Below are 5,741 nucleotides of genomic sequence, written 5' to 3' on the forward strand. Positions count from 1 at the left end.
TGGACTGCAGATGGTATGCCAGCCGCCGTGCCCATGTGCATTCTCCTGGAAGAAAAGCTGGGCATCCCGCAGACCCTCCGGGGACAGTGGGCTGGAGTTCACTCGCCCACATGCTAGCAGGGACTGTGGCAGATTCAATGACTGTGTATGCTCCATGCCTCGCCATGGGGCTCGCCTGGCATACAGACACTCCCTAAACATCAATGTGCAAACAATAGCTCAGTTCCTGTGCCCAGGCCAGCCCAGCACTTGGGGCACAACAAACACAACGACCATGGCTCCGAGAACGGGCACCGTCACCTCACACAGCACAGCCAAGGGGACACCTACCAATTTTCCAGGTTTTGGTTTACTCATTCACCGTGTTTCCCAGCGCCTTCTGGGAGCCTGACGCAGAGTGGAACCTCACAAGGAGCCACTACGTGAACCCGAAAGGCTGAGCAAAGAGCGCTGACCAGGTCACACTGCGGGGTATGCCCAGCCGCCTGCCCCTCAGCCCCCAGCACCTCCACAGAAGCCCCAGCCCTGTGCAACCCAATTTGAAAACCAGAGTGACTGATTCAGGGACCCTAGCCCAATGCGCAGCTTCTCTGCAATTCTGGAAGGAAAGGCGGCCAATATCCATCCGCTTCCATGATTTCATGAGGGAACAAACTGGACACAACGGCACAGCCCTGGGCCACCAGAGCCCACGGCAGAGGGACAGACTGCGTCCAAAGGAACGTGTGCCACACCCAGTCATCCGCTCACAACCCACACCATCTCCGTGCCCTGTGGACACCTCGGAGCCCCTTGCCTCATTTCTACGTTGTCCTAGCCCCACGTGAGCATCGGTGGCCGTAAACTGCCAAGGTCACTCGGTACATGACCACAGCTAGCCAGGCTGGGCTCAGTGCCACTTCCTCATGCCTGCCCCTGCTCCTGGACAGAAACCTGAAACAGCTGCAGGAGAAGCCCCCACAGAAGCTCCAGATGACAAGACCGGGATCGCACAACGGGAAAGACGAGGGCACCGAAGGAGACGGAAGGCGCGCGCATGTGACCCGCACCGGGTGCCGAGGGCTTCCACTGGGCGCCCAGGGCCTGAGCTCCCCCTCTGAGTTAATCCTCGCGGCATCCAGATTATCCCTGGGTGGCTGTCGTTCTCCTGATGAAACCAAGGGCAGTCATTTCCACTCTGTCCACATGTGACATCATTCCAGACAGCTCTCCCTTCCCATGTCCTAAAAACAAACAGCTCTCTAACTTTGAACACAGATGGAACATAACATAAAAGAAGCAAAGTAGTCTTGAGGACAGACAGGCTGAAAGCCTTAAGTGGAGTTGAAGGGAACAGGATAAATTGTAACTNTGCCTCGCCCGCCAAGTGGGGCGCAGGCAAAGCACTAACAGGAGTTACCTGGGCTGATTCACAGAAGCCCAGCCCGAAGACACCAAAGCATTTTGGAACTGTCACGTGGGCATTTCAGAGCTCTGATGCAATCTTCCTAGATGATTACTGCCAAGTCAGTAATCTCGAGAACCGAGGAGCCCTGAGTGCTCCCCCAGGCCACCTGACTAAAACCCCCACCCCCATTCCCATCAGACCACTGAGCGCCTCCCAAGTGGCTTCTGTGAAAGTGATGACTGAGCCCTGCTCCACGGCCAAGTTCCCGGGACACAGTGCAAGCCGGGATCTCCTTATAGGGTATGCTCTGAGGCCATTATAGAAAGTTCAAAAAGGAATACTCACCCTGCTGGTTGTGCTGAAAAACAGGCCTACATGGAAGGGGAGCAACTGGGTCCCTGAAAGGGCTGCCCCGCCTGCCACTTACACAGGATATCAGAGAACTCAAGAGAAAGATGGGGGTCTGCAGTGGTCCCAGGCGAGTTCTCAAGGTGAGGGTGAAAGAGGAGAAAGGCGAAGCCAAGTTTCAGGTCTGGGTTCATGAATTCTGGAAAAGCCATAAAATCTCAGCTGCACGTGGGACTCCCAGAGCCTCCCCCAGCCAATGAGGAGCTGGCTTGCAGGGCTTAGGGGGAGCAGGGAAGCCTTCTGTGGCCAGGGTTGGGGGTCACCACCCCTCAGAGTTGATGCTTCACCCCATCCTCGTTGGACCCAGGGAGATCCAGAAAGAGGAAGGGAATCAATCAGCATGTGGCCCCAAATGCACCCAACCAGGGCAAGCTCTGTTCCAATCCCAGCAGGCCCTGTGACCAGGCTGCACCCACCCATCCCTGCGTCTGGGAAAGGGCCTCGGGCTGCCAAGTCCGAGGGGAGATTCCTGAGCTAGGACCTCGCTGGACCACAGCAGGCAAAGCAGCCATGTCAGCCCTGTCCTAAGCAAACCAGATGGATGGAATTTACACCACAGACAGTTCTGGCTTCTTTACTTTTTCTTTTCTTGTAATAACCAATCAAACAAGAGANTCTAGGTAGGGACAGAGGACCTGGGTTCCCCTCTCGGCTGTTCAAGGATAACACCTCAGGGGGCACAGGACACAATGCTGCTTTGCCCTGAGGTCCACAGAGTCACAAAGTCGAGGGGAGAAGGATGCTGGTCGCATCCTGCTGAGCCCCCACTGGTTCCCCACCCTGCTCTGTGCTGGGGACGCTGACCTGAGGACGGAATCTCAGGGTCCTAGGCTTCTAGCTGCATTCGGCCAAAAGGGGCCACCGGAATTGGAGGGCAAGAGGAGAGAGGGGCTGGGGTGCTGATCTCCCCTCCTCCCTGCTTTAACAACATACCTTGGGCAGGAGCTTGGGGGCACGCCCTTGCCCCACTGGCCCTAGGAGCAGGAACAGCTCCCCACAGCTAGGCTCTCGGTGCCTCGCCAGCCCGAGCTGCTCTCTCCGCTCTGCCCACACCTCTGCCAGCAGTCACCACATTAAAGTCATTTCATTAGGACCACCTGGAGGGAGTTCTGCCCTCACCAGGTCCCTGGTTGAGATGAAGAGGAACAGGTCCAGGTCAACAAACATTACAGGATCAGAATATCAGGAGCAAATTTGCGTGGGAGAGACAAGCGCAGAACCACCGTGCAGGGCGGGCAGAGTGTGGACCTCCTCACCAGCGGGGAGGGCAGGCAGAAAAGGTCACAAGCTGGAGGGGGGGTGGTGTAGTAGCAGCATGGGGCACAGTGGGCCGAGATTGGGAATGGGGGTGACTTTGCTCTGCTGCTTTGCAAAATATTGGGGGGCTGGGTTCATGGCAGCCTCGGAAAACTCAGAGGGACAGTACATTTTTATGGGAAACCAGGGAGGTCTGGTTCACAGCAGAGGGGAGGGGGAGGTTGGAGTAGAAAGAGCCTGGACATGGAGGTCAAGCCCATCTGAGTTCAAAGACCACTGTGGTTGGTACTTGCTAGCTCTGTGGCCTTAGATATGTTGCTTAAACAGGTGACATATCTAAGCTTCGGTTTCCCCATCTGCAAAATGGGGAGAATAATAAATAGATCCCACCTCATAGAGCTATTCTGAGAACTAGCAAGATAAAAGTAAAAATGTCCAAAAAAGATGGGGACACAGGCTCAGCAATACCAAAGAAATGATTCAAAGTCACGTGGTCAGGATTCTCTGGGACAGCGACCCGTGTCCACACNTGCCCAGCCTCTGGGTCATTTCTCACATGGCACTCCCTGCCTGCAGTGACATTCAAATACCTCACCTCCCCATCCATGCCTGCACCCTGCACCCAGTTTATTCCCTACCAAGAGGCACCAATTTCCCTGTAAGACCTCCCCCAGCCTGCCCACCTCCCCACTTTAAGGGCTGGCCCCCGTGTCCTCACAGGCCCCCAGCACAGCACAGACAAGCCTCCCAGCCCTCTGGGCTTGCTCATGAGCCCAGGGACGGTCATCCCTGCATCTCCAACTCTACAGGCCTGGGCCCCAGTCCTCCATCAGCCCTGGGCCCATGGCAGGCTCTCAGCGACTGTCCGTCTCTTTCTCCGTCTTTCCTTTTCTGCTTGATCGACCACCACCCAACTCCCTGCCCTGAATGGTTTGTGCAGAAATGGGGCAAAGGCAGACAAAGAACTCCGCATCTTATGCAAGCAACAACTCCGAGAGACCCCGAGCAAGGCCTGCTGCCTGCCCTGCCTGCCCTGGCAAGCTGGGGGGACATTTGCTTCCTCGCCCGCCTGAGAAACAGCGGCCTCTCCAAAGACTGGGTTTCGTAATGTCTGAATTCTCAAGGCATTTGGAAGGAGGACAGTGGATCTATAATCAGCGACAGTACTTCTCACACTTACAGCTTGCTCATTTGCATTTTAAAATAAAACTCCAACCCCCTCGCGTGCTTACAGTCATCTCCTCCTTTGCTTTGAAAATACCTGGGAAAGGCCCCCCAAAGAGCATGCTGGGGCAGGGGTGCGGGTGGGCAGGGCAGTAGGTATGTTGTTCTTTTGGGGTCTTCTTCCACCAAATTCAGGGCTGCTCAGGAAAGGAGCAATGCAGACCTGAGATGAGGAAACCTCACAGGCTTCCCTCGGCAGAGCCCCAGGCCGGCACCTCCAGCCCCCTAGGTCGCAGATGACCCAAGTGGCCAAGGAATGTTTCCTCCTCCCGACAAAGGCTCACTGGGTGGAGGGGCAGTGATGGCTGTGCCATGCTTGGCACTTGGTCATTTTACAGCCTGGCTGCTTCAGGGGCAGCAGCAGAAGGGCCTGGGCAGGTGGATGAGGCTCATTGCCATTAGCCAGGTTGACCCTGCCCTCCTCCAGGAAGCCTTCCGGACTTACCAGGCTGGGTCAGGACCTGCCTCTGGGACCACGCCAGTGATCCCCACCCACCTTGGCCTAGGGCTGCCAACTACAGATCTCAGAGCTGAAGGGACCTGGCCTGGGCTCGTGTGAGTCCTCAACACCTGCAGCCTGGTACACAGCAGGCACCCAGGAAAGACTGCTGAATGCTGNTGATACAGGCAGCAGTGTAACCTGGGACTTCTAGAGAGGCCACCTAATGAGAGCAGGCGCAGGTGTGACCCGGGGGTGCCCTACTCCCTCACTGCCTTCTCCTACCTGGAATGTAAACACGATGGCTGAAGGCCCAGCAGCCATCTTCAGCAAGGACGTGACCTTGAGCCTAGAAGCCAGGGTAGAGGAGGGCATCGCATAAACAGAGAAAAGGGTTCTGTACAACTTTATGGAGCCCCCACACCGCCCCAGGTTGCCTGCATCCAGCATCTCTGACACAGACAGAAATGGATGTAAGTCCTGTTTAGGCCACTTCCATTTCCAGTCTGCTACGGGCAGCTGAATGCAAAGCCTGATGGCTCCACAGTGAAGGGACAGGTGGGCCGGGTGTTGGGAGAACGGGAGCTGGCCAGGCAGAAGGGGCTGGAGGTTGGGGTCCAGGAGAGGCCCCCAAACAGTACAATGTCCTTGCATGAGAGACTCATGGCCGCCATAGTTCTGCTTCTCTTACCATTCTCTCTTTTCATCCAGGTCAAGACAAACATTTCCTGTTCGTAACACTAACAAGGTTCTTCAACATTTTAAGAAGGGAAGTTCAATCCTCTCCATGTTTTTATTCCCCCTCCTGAGGACTTGAGTTCTTCCTCTCTGTGGTGGTAATCTGATTTCCCCATTCGCACTGGCTACCAGGAAGCTCAGAGGTGCCCTGAGGTGCCCTCACAGCAGCGGGCCTGTCAGTTAATTTTACATCCTCCTCGGTCCCTCAGCCTTGACGCACTTCTTCTATTTTACTAACCTTTCCTTTGGGGAAAGAGAGTACAAAAAAGCATAAAGAACACTAAAAGC

Source organism: Hipposideros armiger, unplaced genomic scaffold (genome assembly GCF_001890085.2).
Source record: "Hipposideros armiger isolate ML-2016 unplaced genomic scaffold, ASM189008v1 scaffold_69, whole genome shotgun sequence".
Lineage (NCBI taxonomy): Eukaryota > Metazoa > Chordata > Mammalia > Chiroptera > Hipposideridae > Hipposideros > Hipposideros armiger.